Source organism: Micropterus salmoides, unplaced genomic scaffold (genome assembly GCF_014851395.1).
Source record: "Micropterus salmoides isolate LMB-PRFRI ecotype aquatic unplaced genomic scaffold, ASM1485139v1 Ms_hic_scaffold_3973, whole genome shotgun sequence".
Lineage (NCBI taxonomy): Eukaryota > Metazoa > Chordata > Actinopteri > Centrarchiformes > Centrarchidae > Micropterus > Micropterus salmoides.
Window position 1 is genome coordinate 1 of NW_024043343.1, and position 18,842 is coordinate 18,842.

General features: G+C 50.2%; 8 non-coding genes and 2 pseudogenes across 8 annotated transcripts; all 10 read left to right on the top strand.

Annotated features, from left to right (window-relative positions):
• Nucleotides 1-4,500: 4,500 nt before the first annotated feature.
• LOC119885336 lies at nt 4,501-4,680 on the top strand (annotated as a pseudogene).
• A 969-nt stretch (nt 4,681-5,649) lies between these two features.
• On the top strand, nt 5,650-5,762 carry LOC119885342. The gene has a single exon (XR_005441302.1). It is a non-coding gene; the product is annotated as a U5 spliceosomal RNA (small nuclear RNA).
• Nucleotides 5,763-5,945: 183 nt separating this feature from the next.
• On the top strand, nt 5,946-6,137 carry LOC119885297. Its single transcript, XR_005441265.1, has one exon. It is a non-coding gene; the product is annotated as a U2 spliceosomal RNA (small nuclear RNA).
• Nucleotides 6,138-7,105: 968 nt separating this feature from the next.
• On the top strand, nt 7,106-7,218 carry LOC119885343. The gene has a single exon (XR_005441303.1). It is a non-coding gene; the product is annotated as a U5 spliceosomal RNA (small nuclear RNA).
• A 5,834-nt stretch (nt 7,219-13,052) lies between these two features.
• Nucleotides 13,053-13,232, top strand: LOC119885335 (annotated as a pseudogene).
• Nucleotides 13,233-14,200: 968 nt separating this feature from the next.
• Nucleotides 14,201-14,313, top strand: LOC119885344. Its single transcript, XR_005441304.1, has one exon. It is a non-coding gene; the product is annotated as a U5 spliceosomal RNA (small nuclear RNA).
• A 182-nt stretch (nt 14,314-14,495) lies between these two features.
• LOC119885323 lies at nt 14,496-14,687 on the top strand. Its single transcript, XR_005441289.1, has one exon. It is a non-coding gene; the product is annotated as a U2 spliceosomal RNA (small nuclear RNA).
• A 968-nt stretch (nt 14,688-15,655) lies between these two features.
• LOC119885346 lies at nt 15,656-15,768 on the top strand. The gene has a single exon (XR_005441306.1). It is a non-coding gene; the product is annotated as a U5 spliceosomal RNA (small nuclear RNA).
• Nucleotides 15,769-15,951: 183 nt separating this feature from the next.
• LOC119885334 lies at nt 15,952-16,143 on the top strand. Its single transcript, XR_005441299.1, has one exon. It is a non-coding gene; the product is annotated as a U2 spliceosomal RNA (small nuclear RNA).
• A 968-nt stretch (nt 16,144-17,111) lies between these two features.
• LOC119885347 lies at nt 17,112-17,224 on the top strand. The gene has a single exon (XR_005441307.1). It is a non-coding gene; the product is annotated as a U5 spliceosomal RNA (small nuclear RNA).
• Nucleotides 17,225-18,842: the final 1,618 nt, after the last annotated feature.

Consider the following 18,842-nt stretch of genomic DNA (forward strand, 5'->3'; position numbering starts at 1 on the left):
AAATGGCGGACAAGATGAAGCATTTAGAGAGCTAATTGAAGAGGCTGGGCTGGAGAATTCAAATCTCCCGCCAAATCCTGTGATTGGAGGAGAAGGACCAGTAGAGGCGGAGAAGGGGAGGGGCCTGCAGCTGCCCCACAAGTGGAGAACAGGGAAGCACAGTGGCAGTGCAGGCAGAAGGCGGAGCTAGCTCAGTGACTGGCTCAGAACAAAAATTTGGCCAGTCACAGAGTGATAGCGAGGATGTCCCCCTCCCCAATGCCCAGCCGGCCAAGAGACTAATTTCAGAATTGTCTTCTGAGTCTCCTGGAGCCTCGGAAAAGAGGGAAGAGCTGAGAGCTACTCAGACAGTTCATCTGTGGAGGAGCCCAGAGTCTTCCCCTCCAATTCGCCTAATGAAGTCTCTTTTTTAACTATAGCTCTGCAATCAACCCCTAAGGACTCAAAGCTCAATGCACCCTGCGTCAGAGGCCAACTCCTAGAGTCCGAAAGGGAAATGGAGCTCAACCCCGTCATCTCTCACCCATGAGAATGAAGGAAGAGCTCCATTCACAAGAAATCCACTAACTGCTGTTTTTTAAACATTTGAAATCCCCCTTTTTTTTTAGTCTTTTAAGATGTCATACCTGCAAATTTTAACCATACTCATGACACTCACCTTCTCAACTATCAATGTGAGGAGTGTGAAGTCGAGAGTTAGAGCCCAGATTGTTTTATCCTTTCTTAACTCTTTTAAGTCTGACGTGTTTTTAATACAGGAATGCGGCCTACCATTTTTAAAACACTACAGAGAATGGGAGGAGTTATGGCCACAAACGTCGATATGGAGCGGCTCAAATGAAAACAAAATGATGGAGTGGCCATTTTAATAAAAACCCTCTAGTCTGGTGAAGGGCAGCACTGTGGTGAGAGATGGTCGGGCACTTTTAACACACTTGACTTTTATGGGAAGGATTTTAACGTCTTAAATATTTATGGCTTTAATGACAAGAACGACAGGTATGACCTTTTAGAAGACCTGCAGCCCCACATGCTAGGCAGGGCACCTTTAGTTGTAGGGGGGGATTTTAATTGTATTTTAAGCAGGAACGACAGGAGAAGAATAGGGGACGATTTTAAAGTGGACAAGACTTCAGTTTTACTTCAAAGCATATGCCGTGATTTTAGACTTGTGGACTGTTTTAAAACCATGCATCCCGAGAGGAGGGCTTCACCTGGTTCAGTAGTGATGGCACCCGAGCCTCTCGCATAGACTACATTTTATCACGTGATTGCCCACCAACCGATGCTAGATTGGAACCTGTTTTCTTTTCTGATCACGCAATTCTTTCCTGCACCCTTTCACTCTCTTCCGGTGTGACGGCAGGAAGTGGTCTGTGGAAGCTCAATTGCTCCCTGTTAGAAGACAGGGAGCTAGTTAGGCTGTACAGGGAGCAATACCGAGAGTGGCAGACCCTTCAAGACTTTTACGATACACGTGCACAGTGGTGGGAAATGGTGAAGGGAAACAAAGACGTTTTACAGACAGGCAGGGAAAAGAAAGAAAAGAGGGACAACAGACGCATGTTGGGACTGCAGAAACGGCTTCAGAGGTATTTTAAACTAATCCAACATGGAATGGATTTTAATGAAGAGATAAAACAAATTAAAACAGAGATGTCGGTTTTAGCAGAAATTAATAGCAAAGGTGTGATTTTAAGAAGCAAGGAAAGGGAAATGAGGAAGGAGAGAAGTGCACAAGATATTTTTTTAAGAAAATCGTAAATAAAGGGGGGGCCATGTTGAGACTTAAAAAAGAAAACGGGTGCACAGCTGACACAACAGAGGAAATCAAAGAAACTGTCGAACATTTTTACCGTGAACTGTACGCATACAAAACTGTTAACGGGACACCATGACCGAAGTTTTAAAATCCATTGACCAAGCAACAAACGACAACGTGCTTTTAACCCAAGATTTTACGATACCGGAATTAAACAAATGCATCAAATCTTTTAAGACAGGGAAGTCGCCGGGAGAAGACGGGCTTCCCTTGGAATTTTATCTGACATTTTGGGACATTTTAGCACCAGACTTGCTTGCTGTTTTTATGGATTTTGAACAAATGGACCGACTTCCTGACAGCTTTAGAGCAGGGATAGTGACTCTCCTTCACAAAGACAAAGACAAGACGGACTTGAAAAATTGGAGACCTATCACACTCTTAAATTTTGACTGTAAACTTTTTAGTAAACTTTAGCCTCACGCATGTCCTTGTTTTTAGAAGATCTGATTCACCCGGATCAAGCCTGTGCCGTCCCGGGGAGGAAGATCACCGACAGCCTCGTACTGATCCGAGATACCATCTGTTACGCGAGAGACAGAAACATTCGGCTAGTAGTCCTGAATTTAGATTTTGAGAAAGCCTTTGATCGGGTCTCGCACCAGTACCTTTTCCAGGTACTGCAAAAAATGGGGTTCCCGAGAAGGTTTATAGCCTGGGTGGGACTGCTGTACCGGGAGATCAACAGCAAATTCATTGTTAACGGGCATCTGACAAGAGCAGTGGATATAAACTGCGGTGTCCGTCAGGGTTGTCCGTTATCTGCCCTCCTCTACGTTATCTGTATAGAACCACTGGCACAGACCTTGAGAAGGGACCAACGAATCCATGGGTAGGAGTCCCAGGGAGCGGGGACTCGAGACAAAATGTATTTTATATATGGACGACATCAACATTTTATGCACTGACCTTTTATCTGTCAACAGGACGCTGGACTTGACTGACTGGTTCGGACAGGCCTCTGGGTCAAAGCTGAACAGAAGCAAGACCCAAGCCCATTTTTATGGACCGTGGACAGCGACTGAGACGACAGGACTCCCCCTGACTGTGACCCAGACTGACCAAAAAATACTTGGGATCAGGTTTGATAGGGAGGGGGAGGGGAAAACAATTGGGCAGACATAGTAGGGAAAGTCAGGCAGAGACTAGGGTACTGGACACTTAGAGGACTGACTTTAGAAGGAAAGGTTTTAATCATCAAAGCAGTGATTTTACCTTTGCTTTTACTCATCAGTTCTGTTTTTATCCCGCCTAGGAGAGTGATCTTAGACCTGGAACGAGCCATCTTTTATTTTTTGTGGGGCTCCAAGTGGGAAAGACTGAGACGAAGCGTGATGAAGAAGCCAAAGGAGAAAGGAGGAAAAGGAGTGCCAGACCTGCACTTGTTCCTAGGAAGCAGATACACAGCACTACACATCGCAACCGCCACAGCCCCATCCAGAAACCCCAAGACCGCAGCAATGACACGGTTCTGGATGGGGTCCTACCTCAGAAAACTTAAGATCTTACCCACAAGTCTCAAAGTACCAGTGTCTTTTAACCTGCCACCAGCCTATGCTTTTATCCAGTCATTTTTAAGGCATTTTAACCTTGAGCAGGAGGAGTTGCAGGTTTTAACCACTCACCGCTCTCTCATTTCTGTTGTGCAGGAGCGGGAACCAGTGAGTCCAGTGCGCGGGCTTGCATTCGGCGAGCCCTCAACAGTTTGGCGCAACGTGAACCATCCAGCTCTTCCAAACAGACTCCGGGACCTGTCATGGATGGTGGCTCATGAGATCCTCCCAGTCAGGTCCGTAATGCACTCCCGGGGCATGTCGGCGCACTCAACTTGCCCCCGACCAGGTTGTGGCGCGCCTGAGTCGGTAAGGCATCTGCTCTGGGAGTGCAGCGCTGCCGTAGAACAGTGGGCAACGGCCGGCTCCTTGCAATTCCCGTACTTGCCAGCAAGGGAGGTCCTCACACCACAGCTGGTGCTGTACGGGGTGAGCCAAGGAAATCAGATACCAGCACGTACATTTGCCAAACAGTGGCTCACCCTAGCCGCCATCAAAGACGCCATATGGACCTCCAGAAACTTGCTGGCAAGAAAGCACATGCAGATCCCCCCCGTGGCTGTGATCCGGATGGCCGCAGCAACGGTCCAAACGGCCAGAGCTGCAGGCGGCGGGCCTAGGACACAGCCACAAAGAAGAATCGCCTCTGTGCCCATTCGGACGGAGGAGCCGGAGCCACACAAGGAAAGTTCAAGGCAGCGGTGGCCTGACCCTCCGGGTGAGGTTGGTGGGAAGGAGCTACAGGGTGAGGGTCTCCTCTGAGCGCCTGGACAAGATCCCGAGAGACCAAATCTGTTTGAGCTGAATGAGTTCCCCTTTGATAGGGACTCACTACACTCCTGCACAACAGTGGACTTGGAGAAGAGCTTTTATTATCCATTTATTTTTTGTGAGTTTTATTTTAACAAATGCACTCCGCTTTGAAGACTTTTAACAGACACTCACTGACATGGACAAGCTGAAAACCATTTTATACCTTTAATTTATGACGTTATCTGTAATGCATTTTAAACACTTTTTTTAAATGTTGTTTTACAGAGAACATTTATCTATTTATTGACGTGTTGTATTTTAAAAGGTAACTTGGAATTGACATATTATGAATCATGTTTGAATTGAGTGTCAATAAAATTTTTCTCAAAAGAAAAAAATCTGTTCTTATCAGTTTAATATCTGATATGTCCCCTATAAGGGGGCAACATATTAAATGGATTTTTAGCACCGGGAGCTGAGACGAGGGGCTTGCTCCGTCCACTCCACGCATCGACCCGGTATTGCAGTGCCTCCGGGGGCGGTGCACCCTTCTCCTGCCTTGTGTAAAACCAAAATACTGACCCAAACGCAGAGGTTCGTCGCTCTGCCGGACGCCGGCCCGAAAAAGGCGCCAGTCGAGGGGGGGCGGCCAGCTGAAGCCTCGAAGAAGGCAGCGAGATTTGCACTTTATGATTGGCAGACGACGAGGGGATATTTGGGACCGGCATGGCTGTTAAATGTGCCCTGCACTTCCCCTCCCTTTCTCCCACTCGTCATCGAGAGCCCGAGTATTTCGGATGCTCGGTAGCCTGTGTCCAAAAGCCAGGCCTTCATTTCTCCGATTGGATAGAGCCTCTCAGAAGGTGGGGAGGGGACACTGCGGCGCCTCCGTAGGCCCGGCACGGTTGGCCAACACGGTGGAGGAACCGCAGCGTAGAAAGGATACAAGAAACTAAAACACCTCAAATGAAGCAAGAAAACCTGCTACAACTGCTAAATCGGTGAATAAAACACACTTACCTTCTCGTCTTTGGTCTGGTCAAGGTGGCAGTCCGGCAGAGGACAGGTAGGCAGTCCTCGGGACCAATGAATTCCTTGTTGCAAAAGTTTTTCAGCTACGGCAAAGTTGAAATTTTATTCACAAGGAATGAGGTGAATCTCCTCCCAGAAAAGCTGGTGACACAAAACGAAGCCCCAAACCGGCAAAGGTTTTAACCAGAAAGAGGAGGCCATTGCAGTCTTGGCCAAAAGGCCGAGAAGCGATCGGCCACATTTCCCCTCCCTTTCTCTCACTCGTCATCGAGAGGCTACAAGAGCCCGAGTCGTTCGGTAGCCTCTGTCCAAAAGCCAGGCCTTCGTCTCTCCGCAGCCCGATTGGATAGAGCCTGCCATGACCTGGGGAGGGGTAGGGGAACGGGCGTGGCCTGGTACTTGGGACTCGAGAGGCAGAGTGAGGCTTACCGTGAGGGTAGTGGCCGGGACGACTAGGCTCGTCGGCGGCTCTGGAGGAGGGGCCCGTACTTACTCGGGTTTCTCTTCATAACGTACAAGTCTTTCGCCTTTTACTAAAGACTTCCGTGGAGAGGGACGCCAATGAGTTAAAACTATTTTTGGCAGGCTCTGCCGTGTGGCCGAGCCTCGTGCGTTTGTGAAAAGGAAATAAAACGCCGCCCCCGGCAAGGTTGAGCGGTGCGACGAGGCGCGCTCGGGAGGAGGTGCTGAGACTCAGCCGTTGTTATGCGCAGTTGAAACCACTGCGCCACGGCAGGGGGAGAACTGCTCCGGGAGGTGGGCGCTGGAAGCAACCAGCGGGGGTTATCGCTTCTCGGCCTTTTGGCTAAGATCAAGTGTAGTATCTGTTCTTATCAGTTTAATATCTGATATGTCCCCTATAAGGGGGCAACATATTAAATGGATTTTTAGCACCGGGAGCTGAGACGAGGGGCTTGCTCCGTCCACTCCACGCATCGACCCGGTATTGCAGTGCCTCCGGGGGCGGTGCACCCTTCTCCTGCCTTGTGTAAAACCAAAATACTGACCCAAACGCAGAGGTTCGTCGCTCTGCCGGACGCCGGCCCGAAAAAGGCGCCAGTCGAGGGGGGCGGCCAGCTGAAGCCTCGAAGAAGGCAGCGAGATTTGCACTTTATGATTGGCAGACGACGAGGGGATATTTGGGACCGGCATGGCTGTTAAATGTGCCCTGCACTTCCCCTCCCTTTCTCCCACTCGTCATCGAGAGCCCGAGTATTTCGGATGCTCGGTAGCCTGTGTCCAAAAGCCAGGCCTTCATTTCTCCGATTGGATAGAGCCTCTCAGAAGGTGGGGAGGGGACACTGCGGCGCCTCCGTAGGCCCGGCACGGTTGGCCAACACGGTGGAGGAACCGCAGCGTAGAAAGGATACAAGAAACTAAAACACCTCAAATGAAGCAAGAAAACCTGCTACAACTGCTAAATCGGTGAATAAAACACACTTACCTTCTCGTCTTTGGTCTGGTCAAGGTGGCAGTCCGGCAGAGGACAGGTAGGCAGTCCTCGGGACCAATGAATTCCTTGTTGCAAAAGTTTTTCAGCTACGGCAAAGTTGAAATTTTATTCACAAGGAATGAGGTGAATCTCCTCCCAGAAAAGCTGGTGACACAAAACGAAGCCCCAAACCGGCAAAGGTTTTAACCAGAAAGAGGAGGCCATTGCAGTCTTGGCCAAAAGGCCGAGAAGCGATCGGCCACATTTCCCCTCCCTTTCTCTCACTCGTCATCGAGAGGCTACAAGAGCCCGAGTCGTTCGGTAGCCTCTGTCCAAAAGCCAGGCCTTCGTCTCTCCGCAGCCCGATTGGATAGAGCCTGCCATGACCTGGGGAGGGGTAGGGGAACGGGCGTGGCCTGGTACTTGGGACTCGAGAGGCAGAGTGAGGCTTACCGTGAGGGTAGTGGCCGGGACGACTAGGCTCGTCGGCGGCTCTGGAGGAGGGGCCCGTACTTACTCGGGTTTCTCTTCATAACGTACAAGTCTTTCGCCTTTTACTAAAGACTTCCGTGGAGAGGGACGCCAATGAGTTAAAACTATTTTTGGCAGGCTCTGCCGTGTGGCCGAGCCTCGTGCGTTTGTGAAAAGGAAATAAAACGCCGCCCCCGGCAAGGTTGAGCGGTGCGACGAGGCGCGCTCGGGAGGAGGTGCTGAGACTCAGCCGTTGTTATGCGCAGTTGAAACCACTGCGCCACGGCAGGGGGAACTGCTCCGGGAGGTGGGCGCTGGAAGCAACCAGCGGGGGTTATCGCTTCTCGGCCTTTTGGCTAAGACTGCGATCGCCTCCTGTGTCTGGATAAAACTTTTGCCTGTTTGTGGCGAAGTGTTACCAGGTTTTTGGGAGGATACTCACATTATTCCTTGTGAAGAAAATTTCAACTTTGTTGTAGTTGAAATTGTTTCACACAAAGGAATTCATTGGTTCAGAGGACTGCTTACCTGTACTCTGCCGGAATAACATCTCGACCAGGCCAAACAAGACAAGGTAAGTGTGTTTTATTCACCTTTCTAACATTTTTAGTAGATTTTATTGCTCTTTTTAGAGCATTCTTTTACCTTATTTTAGTTGACTTGGTTTTAGACTGTTTTAGGTGTTTTAGCTTCTTTTTACCACTTTTACGTTGTGGTGCCTCCACCATGGCGGCCAACCATGCCGGCATGAGGAGGCACCACAGTGTCAGATTTACATTCAAAGAAAAAGATGGGAAAACCCTTGTTATGTCAAGGCTTGACTTCTCAAGGAAAATGATCCAGAACATTTTGAAATTCTCCCCGCAGGATATAAATTGTATTTTGACTCTGCCATTTGGAAAAGGTTTCGATGTGAGTTTTGTCTCTGCTGCCGTGTTCAGAGATTTCTGGACACGCTTCGAAAATGAAAAACCCCAGTTTACTGCATTTAATGTTGAGAAACTGACTGATAATGCCGCTAAAACGGTAATTGTCAGAATGTTCAATGAGACTGTGAATGCAGATGACATTTGTTTGTGGCTGGGCAGATTTTGCACTGTTAAAGGCCAGGCTACCAAAGTGAGAGATGAGGATGGCATCTGGAATTGCGCTTGGAGGGTCCCCATCCAACAATGGCAAGACCCTCAAGGCTTCCAGGGCCTGAAACATCTGCCATCCATGATAGTTCTGGGAAACAACAGGGGCTACATTCATTACCAGGGCCAGCCCAAACTCTGCCGCAAGTGTGGTGAGAATGGGCACCTGGCAGAAGCGTGCCAGCAGATCATTTGTGGTAAATGTAGAGAAATTGGGCATACTTTCGAGGAATGCACCAATGGCAGAAAGTGCAATCTTTGTGGAGAAACAAACCACCTCTTCAGAGATTGCCCTAAGTCGTTTGCCAACAAATTAAAGGCAGCAAAGGCACAAAATGGCGGACAAGACGAAGCAGTTAGAGAGCTAATTGAAGAGGCTGGGCTGGAGAATTCAAATCTCCCGCCAAATCCTGTGATTGGAGGAGAAGGACCAGTAGAGGCGGGAGAAGGGGAGGGGCCTGCAGCTGCCCCACAAGTGGAGAACAGGGAGAAGCAGTGGCAGTGCAGGCAGAAGGCGGAGCTAGCTCAGTGACTGGCTCAGAACAAAAATTTGGCCAGTCACAGAGTGATAGCGAGGATGTCCCCCTCCCCAATGCCCAGCCGGCCAAGAGACTAATTTCAGAATTGTCTTCTGAGTCTCCTGGAGCCTCGGAAAAGAGGGGAAGAGCTGAGAGCTACTCAGACAGTTCATCTGTGGAGGAGCCCAGAGTCTTCCCCTCCAATTCGCCTAATGAAGTCTCTTTTTTAACTATAGCTCTGCAATCAACCCCTAAGGACTCAAAGCTCAATGCACCCTGCGTCAGAGGCCAACTCCTAGAGTCCGAAAGGGAAATGGAGCTCAACCCCGTCATCTCTCACCCATGAGAATGAAGGAAGAGCTCCATTCACAAGAAATCCACTAACTGCTGTGTTTTTAAACATTTGAAATCCCCCTTTTTTTTTAGTCTTTTAAGATGTCATACCTGCAAATTTTAACCATACTCATGACACTCACCTTCTCAACTATCAATGTGAGGAGTGTGAAGTCGAGAGTTAGAGCCCAGATTGTTTTATCCTTTCTTAACTCTTTTAAGTCTGACGTGTTTTTAATACAGGAATGCGGCCTACCATTTTTAAAACACTACAGAGAATGGGAGGAGTTATGGCCACAAACGTCGATATGGAGCGGCTCAAATGAAAACAAAAATGATGGAGTGGCCATTTTAATAAAAAACCCTCTAGTCTTGGTGAAGGGCAGCACTGTGGTGAGAGATGGTCGGGCACTTTTAACACACTTGACTTTTATGGGGAAGGATTTTAACGTCTTAAATATTTATGGCTTTAATGACAAGAACGACAGGTATGACCTTTTAGAAGACCTGCAGCCCCACATGCTAGGCAGGGCACCTTTAGTTGTAGGGGGGGATTTTAATTGTATTTTAAGCAGGAACGACAGGAGAAGAATAGGGGACGATTTTAAAGTGGACAAGACTTCAGTTTTACTTCAAAGCATATGCAGTGATTTTAGACTTGTGGACTGTTTTAAAACCATGCATCCCAGAGAGGAGGGCTTCACCTGGTTCAGTAGTGATGGCACCCGAGCCTCTCGCATAGACTACATTTTATCACGTGATTGCCCACCAACCGATGCTAGATTGGAACCTGTTTTCTTTTCTGATCACGCAATTCTTTCCTGCACCCTTTCACTCTCTTCCGGTGTGACGGCAGGAAGTGGTCTGTGGAAGCTCAATTGCTCCCTGTTAGAAGACAGGGAGCTAGTTAGGCTGTACAGGGAGCAATACCGAGAGTGGCAGACCCTTCAAGACTTTTACGATACACGTGCACAGTGGTGGGAAATGGTGAAGGGAAAGACAAAGACGTTTTACAGACAGGCAGGGAAAAGAAAGAAAAAGAGGGACAACAGACGCATGTTGGGACTGCAGAAACGGCTTCAGAGGTATTTTAAACTAATCCAACATGGAATGGATTTTAATGAAGAGATAAAACAAATTAAAACAGAGATGTCGGTTTTAGCAGAAATTAATAGCAAAGGTGTGATTTTAAGAAGCAAGGAAAGGGAAATAGAGGAAGGAGAGAAGTGCACAAGATATTTTTTTAAGAAAATCGTAAATAAAGGGGGGGCCATGTTGAGACTTAAAAAAGAAAACGGGTGCACAGCTGACACAACAGAGGAAATCAAAGAAACTGTCGAACATTTTTACCGTGAACTGTACGCATACAAAACTGTTAACGGGGACACCATGACCGAAGTTTTAAAATCCATTGACCAAGCAACAAACGACAACGTGCTTTTAACCCAAGATTTTACGATACCGGAATTAAACAAATGCATCAAATCTTTTAAGACAGGGAAGTCGCCGGGAGAAGACGGGCTTCCCTTGGAATTTTATCTGACATTTTGGGACATTTTAGCACCAGACTTGCTTGCTGTTTTTATGGATTTTGAACAAATGGACCGACTTCCTGACAGCTTTAGAGCAGGGATAGTGACTCTCCTTCACAAAGACAAAGACAAGACGGACTTGAAAAATTGGAGACCTATCACACTCTTAAATTTTGACTGTAAACTTTTTAGTAAACTTTTAGCCTCACGCATGTCCTTGTTTTTAGAAGATCTGATTCACCCGGATCAAGCCTGTGCCGTCCCGGGGAGGAAGATCACCGACAGCCTCGTACTGATCCGAGATACCATCTGTTACGCGAGAGACAGAAACATTCGGCTAGTAGTCCTGAATTTAGATTTTGAGAAAGCCTTTGATCGGGTCTCGCACCAGTACCTTTTCCAGGTACTGCAAAAAATGGGGTTCCCGAGAAGGTTTATAGCCTGGGTGGGACTGCTGTACCGGGAGATCAACAGCAAATTCATTGTTAACGGGCATCTGACAAGAGCAGTGGATATAAACTGCGGTGTCCGTCAGGGTTGTCCGTTATCTGCCCTCCTCTACGTTATCTGTATAGAACCACTGGCACAGACCTTGAGAAGGGACCAACGAATCCATGGGGTAGGAGTCCCAGGGAGCGGGGGACTCGAGACAAAATGTATTTTATATATGGACGACATCAACATTTTATGCACTGACCTTTTATCTGTCAACAGGACGCTGGACTTGACTGACTGGTTCGGACAGGCCTCTGGGTCAAAGCTGAACAGAAGCAAGACCCAAGCCCATTTTTATGGACCGTGGACAGCGACTGAGACGACAGGACTCCCCCTGACTGTGACCCAGACTGACCAAAAAATACTTGGGATCAGGTTTGATAGGGAGGGGGAGGGGAAAACAATTGGGCAGACATAGTAGGGAAAGTCAGGCAGAGACTAGGGTACTGGACACTTAGAGGACTGACTTTAGAAGGAAAGGTTTTAATCATCAAAGCAGTGATTTTACCTTTGCTTTTACTCATCAGTTCTGTTTTTATCCCGCCTAGGAGAGTGATCTTAGACCTGGAACGAGCCATCTTTTATTTTTTGTGGGGCTCCAAGTGGGAAAGACTGAGACGAAGCGTGATGAAGAAGCCAAAGGAGAAAGGAGGAAAAGGAGTGCCAGACCTGCACTTGTTCCTAGGAAGCAGATACACAGCACTACACATCGCAACCGCCACAGCCCCATCCAGAAACCCCAAGACCGCAGCAATGACACGGTTCTGGATGGGGTCCTACCTCAGAAAACTTAAGATCTTACCCACAAGTCTCAAAGTACCAGTGTCTTTTAACCTGCCACCAGCCTATGCTTTTATCCAGTCATTTTTAAGGCATTTTAACCTTGAGCAGGAGGAGTTGCAGGTTTTAACCACTCACCGCTCTCTCATTTCTGTTGTGCAGGAGCGGGAACCAGTGAGTCCAGTGCGCGGGCTTGCATTCGGCGAGCCCTCAACAGTTTGGCGCAACGTGAACCATCCAGCTCTTCCAAACAGACTCCGGGACCTGTCATGGATGGTGGCTCATGAGATCCTCCCAGTCAGGTCCGTAATGCACTCCCGGGGCATGTCGGCGCACTCAACTTGCCCCCGACCAGGTTGTGGCGCGCCTGAGTCGGTAAGGCATCTGCTCTGGGAGTGCAGCGCTGCCGTAGAACAGTGGGCAACGGCCGGCTCCTTGCAATTCCCGTACTTGCCAGCAAGGGAGGTCCTCACACCACAGCTGGTGCTGTACGGGGTGAGCCAAGGAAATCAGATACCAGCACGTACATTTGCCAAACAGTGGCTCACCCTAGCCGCCATCAAAGACGCCATATGGACCTCCAGAAACTTGCTGGCAAGAAAGCACATGCAGATCCCCCCCGTGGCTGTGATCCGGATGGCCGCAGCAACGGTCCAAACGGCCAGAGCTGCAGGCGGCGGGCCTAGGACACAGCCACAAAGAAGAATCGCCTCTGTGCCCATTCGGACGGAGGAGCCGGAGCCACACAAGGAAAGTTCAAGGCAGCGGCGGCCTGACCCTCCGGGTGAGGTTGGTGGGAAGGAGCTACAGGGTGAGGGTCTCCTCTGAGCGCCTGCACAAGATCCCGAGAGTCCAAATCTGTTTGGGGGAGCTGAATGAGTTCCCCTTTGATAGGGACTCACTACACTCCTGCACAACAGTGGACTTGGAGAAGAGCTTTTATTATCCATTTATTTTTTGTGAGTTTTATTTTAACAAATGCACTCCGCTTTGAAGACTTTTAACAGACACTCACAGACATGGACAAGCTGAAAACCATTTTATACCTTTAATTTATGACGTTATCTGTAATGCATTTTAAACACTTTTTTTAAATGTTGTTTTACAGAGAACATTTATCTATTTATTGACGTGTTGTATTTTAAAAGGTAACTTGGAATTGACATATTATGAATCATGTTTGAATTGAGTGTCAATAAAATTTTTCTCAAAAGAAAAAAATCTGTTCTTATCAGTTTAATATCTGATATGTCCCCTATAAGGGGGCAACATATTAAATGGATTTTTAGCACCGGGAGCTGAGACGAGGGGCTTGCTCCGTCCACTCCACGCATCGACCCGGTATTGCAGTGCCTCCGGGGGCGGTGCACCCTTCTCCTGCCTTGTGTAAAACCAAAATACTGACCCAAACGCAGAGGTTCGTCGCTCTGCCGGACGCCGGCCCGAAAAAGGCGCCAGTCGAGGGGGGCGGCCAGCTGAAGCCTCGAAGAAGGCAGCGAGATTTGCACTTTATGATTGGCAGACGACGAGGGGATATTTGGGACCGGCATGGCTGTTAAATGTGCCCTGCACTTCCCCTCCCTTTCTCCCACTCGTCATCGAGAGCCCGAGTATTTCGGATGCTCGGTAGCCTGTGTCCAAAAGCCAGGCCTTCATTTCTCCGATTGGATAGAGCCTCTCAGAAGGTGGGGAGGGGACACTGCGGCGCCTCCGTAGGCCCGGCACGGTTGGCCAACACGGTGGAGGAACCGCAGCGTAGAAAGGATACAAGAAACTAAAACACCTCAAATGAAGCAAGAAAACCTGCTACAACTGCTAAATCGGTGAATAAAACACACTTACCTTCTCGTCTTTGGTCTGGTCAAGGTGGCAGTCCGGCAGAGGACAGGTAGGCAGTCCTCGGGACCAATGAATTCCTTGTTGCAAAAGTTTTTCAGCTACGGCAAAGTTGAAATTTTATTCACAAGGAATGAGGTGAATCTCCTCCCAGAAAAGCTGGTGACACAAAACGAAGCCCCAAACCGGCAAAGGTTTTAACCAGAAAGAGGAGGCCATTGCAGTCTTGGCCAAAAGGCCGAGAAGCGATCGGCCACATTTCCCCTCCCTTTCTCTCACTCGTCATCGAGAGGCTACAAGAGCCCGAGTCGTTCGGTAGCCTCTGTCCAAAAGCCAGGCCTTCGTCTCTCCGCAGCCCGATTGGATAGAGCCTGCCATGACCTGGGGAGGGGTAGGGGAACGGGCGTGGCCTGGTACTTGGGACTCGAGAGGCAGAGTGAGGCTTACCGTGAGGGTAGTGGCCGGGACGACTAGGCTCGTCGGCGGCTCTGGAGGAGGGGCCCGTACTTACTCGGGTTTCTCTTCATAACGTACAAGTCTTTCGCCTTTTACTAAAGACTTCCGTGGAGAGGGACGCCAATGAGTTAAAACTATTTTTGGCAGGCTCTGCCGTGTGGCCGAGCCTCGTGCGTTTGTGAAAAGGAAATAAAACGCCGCCCCCGGCAAGGTTGAGCGGTGCGACGAGGCGCGCTCGGGAGGAGGTGCTGAGACTCAGCCGTTGTTATGCGCAGTTGAAACCACTGCGCCACGGCAGGGGGAGAACTGCTCCGGGAGGTGGGCGCTGGAAGCAACCAGCGGGGTTATCGCTTCTCGGCCTTTTGGCTAAGATCAAGTGTAGTATCTGTTCTTATCAGTTTAATATCTGATATGTCCCCTATAAGGGGGCAACATATTAAATGGATTTTTAGCACCGGGAGCTGAGACGAGGGGCTTGCTCCGTCCACTCCACGCATCGACCCGGTATTGCAGTGCCTCCGGGGGCGGTGCACCCTTCTCCTGCCTTGTGTAAAACCAAAATACTGACCCAAACGCAGAGGTTCGTCGCTCTGCCGGACGCCGGCCCGAAAAAGGCGCCAGTCGAGGGGGGCGGCCAGCTGAAGCCTCGAAGAAGGCAGCGAGATTTGCACTTTATGATTGGCAGACGACGAGGGGATATTTGGGACCGGCATGGCTGTTAAATGTGCCCTGCACTTCCCCTCCCTTTCTCCCACTCGTCATCGAGAGCCCGAGTATTTCGGATGCTCGGTAGCCTGTGTCCAAAAGCCAGGCCTTCATTTCTCCGATTGGATAGAGCCTCTCAGAAGGTGGGGAGGGGACACTGCGGCGCCTCCGTAGGCCCGGCACGGTTGGCCAACACGGTGGAGGAACCGCAGCGTAGAAAGGATACAAGAAACTAAAACACCTCAAATGAAGCAAGAAAACCTGCTACAACTGCTAAATCGGTGAATAAAACACACTTACCTTCTCGTCTTTGGTCTGGTCAAGGTGGCAGTCCGGCAGAGGACAGGTAGGCAGTCCTCGGGACCAATGAATTCCTTGTTGCAAAAGTTTTTCAGCTACGGCAAAGTTGAAATTTTATTCACAAGGAATGAGGTGAATCTCCTCCCAGAAAAGCTGGTGACACAAAACGAAGCCCCAAACCGGCAAAGGTTTTAACCAGAAAGAGGAGGCCATTGCAGTCTTGGCCAAAAGGCCGAGAAGCGATCGGCCACATTTCCCCTCCCTTTCTCTCACTCGTCATCGAGAGGCTACAAGAGCCCGAGTCGTTCGGTAGCCTCTGTCCAAAAGCCAGGCCTTCGTCTCTCCGCAGCCCGATTGGATAGAGCCTGCCATGACCTGGGGAGGGGTAGGGGAACGGGCGTGGCCTGGTACTTGGGACTCGAGAGGCAGAGTGAGGCTTACCGTGAGGGTAGTGGCCGGGACGACTAGGCTCGTCGGCGGCTCTGGAGGAGGGGCCCGTACTTACTCGGGTTTCTCTTCATAACGTACAAGTCTTTCGCCTTTTACTAAAGACTTCCGTGGAGAGGGACGCCAATGAGTTAAAACTATTTTTGGCAGGCTCTGCCGTGTGGCCGAGCCTCGTGCGTTTGTGAAAAGGAAATAAAACGCCGCCCCCGGCAAGGTTGAGCGGTGCGACGAGGCGCGCTCGGGAGGAGGTGCTGAGACTCAGCCGTTGTTATGCGCAGTTGAAACCACTGCGCCACGGCAGGGGGAGAACTGCTCCGGGAGGTGGGCGCTGGAAGCAACCAGCGGGGGTTATCGCTTCTCGGCCTTTTGGCTAAGATCAAGTGTAGTATCTGTTCTTATCAGTTTAATATCTGATATGTCCCCTATAAGGGGGCAACATATTAAATGGATTTTTAGCACCGGGAGCTGAGACGAGGGGCTTGCTCCGTCCACTCCACGCATCGACCCGGTATTGCAGTGCCTCCGGGGGCGGTGCACCCTTCTCCTGCCTTGTGTAAAACCAAAATACTGACCCAAACGCAGAGGTCGTCGCTCTGCCGGACGCCGGCCCGAAAAAGGCGCCAGTCGAGGGGGGGCGGCCAGCTGAAGCCTCGAAGAAGGCAGCGAGATTTGCACTTTATGATTGGCAGACGACGAGGGGATATTTGGGACCGGCATGGCTGTTAAATGTGCCCTGCACTTCCCCTCCCTTTCTCCCACTCGTCATCGAGAGCCCGAGTATTTCGGATGCTCGGTAGCCTGTGTCCAAAAGCCAGGCCTTCATTTCTCCGATTGGATAGAGCCTCTCAGAAGGTGGGGAGGGGACACTGCGGCGCCTCCGTAGGCCCGGCACGGTTGGCCAACACGGTGGAGGAACCGCAGCGTAGAAAGGATACAAGAAACTAAAACACCTCAAATGAAGCAAGAAAACCTGCTACAACTGCTAAATCGGTGAATAAAACACACTTACCTTCTCGTCTTTGGTCTGGTCAAGGTGGCAGTCCGGCAGAGGACAGGTAGGCAGTCCTCGGGACCAATGAATTCCTTGTTGCAAAAGTTTTTCAGCTACGGCAAAGTTGAAATTTTATTCACAAGGAATGAGGTGAATCTCCTCCCAGAAAAGCTGGTGACACAAAACGAAGCCCCAAACCGGCAAAGGTTTTAACCAGAAAGAGGAGGCCATTGCAGTCTTGGCCAAAAGGCCGAGAAGCGATCGGCCACATTTCCCCTCCCTTTCTCTCACTCGTCATCGAGAGGCTACAAGAGCCCGAGTCGTTCGGTAGCCTCTGTCCAAAAGCCAGGCCTTCGTCTCTCCGCAGCCCGATTGGATAGAGCCTGCCATGACCTGGGGAGGGGTAGGGGAACGGGCGTGGCCTGGTACTTGGGACTCGAGAGGCAGAGTGAGGCTTACCGTGAGGGTAGTGGCCGGGACGACTAGGCTCGTCGGCGGCTCTGGAGGAGGGGCCCGTACTTACTCGGGTTTCTCTTCATAACGTACAAGTCTTTCGCCTTTTACTAAAGACTTCCGTGGAGAGGGACGCCAATGAGTTAAAACTATTTTTGGCAGGCTCTGCCGTGTGGCCGAGCCTCGTGCGTTTGTGAAAAGGAAATAAAACGCCGCCCCCGGCAAGGTTGAGCGGTGCGACGAGGCGCGCTCGGGAGGAGGTGCTGAGACTCAGCCGTTGTTATGCGCAGTTGAAACCACTGCGCCACGGCAGGGGGAGAACTGCTCCGGGAGGTGGGCGCTGGAAGCAACCAGCGGGGGTTATCGCTTCTCGGCCTTTTGGCTAAGATTGAGTAAGAGGAGGATCTGTTGACAGTCTACAATGACGTCAGCTAACTCACAGCAGGTGCATGCCGTGCTGAAAAATACGCTTAGGTTTGTGTGGAACAGTACCGACGAGTTAATGGAGAGAAAGATTTTTGGACAAGCCATTCTGTTTGGAGCTCTGTGCCTCAAGATTGACGACCTTCTGTGTCTGCAGAAAAACGCCACGGACAAGTATTACGACGTCACGTTTTACACCGTTACCAAGATGGAGGAGGTGAAAGGATTAGCACTTCGATTGGCAGACGGATTGCTGAAAAACTTCAGGGTGCTCAGCCTGTGTCGTACTGGTGAGCGCATTGTGACTGTGCACATTTACAACCCTTGGGTGTCAGAGGAAGCAACCAGGTATTTTCTTGCCAGGTACGTGACTGTGTTAACAAGTATGGGAGACATTAAGGATGTGCTGGGGATATGGACCGGAAAACGGCAATTCCGGGTCATGCTGAAGGAAGACCCGAATGGTTATGATGGTTTTTGCCATCCCCCCGCTACCTTCACCATTGGCTCCCATAGAGGTTTCCTAGTCTATGGGGGTCAGCCGCTGTACTGCAGGCAATGTGCTTCATATGGACACCTGGCAAGGTCTTGCAGACAGGTGCGGTGCAGAAACTGTGATAGTTTGGGACACACCATGAGAAATTGTGATCAGCCAAAAAAATGTAGTTTATGTGGGCTGGAAGGACATTTATTTGGGCATTGCCCAGAAGTGGGGTCTTCGTATGCACGTGCTGCCAGACGGGAGTCGGTGGCCCCAGGTGCGCAACACAGGGATGGACCCGCATGTGACGACCCACGCTCCACATCCTTAAGAGCAATTGAGGACGTAATTGCCGAGCTCACGGGAGGAGTGGTGGAGACAAAGGGGGCAGATGCACTGGAGGTGGTGTCAGTCCAGGCAGAGAGCGAGGACGCCTGGGGGAAGCAGGGGGGGGAAGCTGAGAGTTTGGAGGAGGCTTCTTCTGTTATTGAGTGGGTCGCGGGGAAGAAAGGAGGAAAAAGTAAGAGAAAGAGGGCAAAGACGAGCTTGTTGCTTTCACCACCATCCTCTCCTCTGCTCGTTGAGGCGAACAGGTTTGGGGTACTTGTTTCTGAGGTTTGGGAAGAAATGCAGGAGGGAAAGGAGACTGGACAGGTGCATGAGATCACTGACAATGCGGCAAAGGAGGGGGGCAGCGCTGCGGCAGCTGTGGACGATTGCCTGGAGAGTGAGGAAGCTGGGGAGGCGTTAACCCAGAAAGGCATGACTGCATCGTCCAGTAGTAAGGTTCCAGCTAGCGGTGTCCCAGGAGAGCCTCCCTGCATAGCTGTATTCTCCTCGGATGCTCCTCCTGCCCCGAGAAGCTGCCCCGTACTCTCAGAAGATAGCCCTTC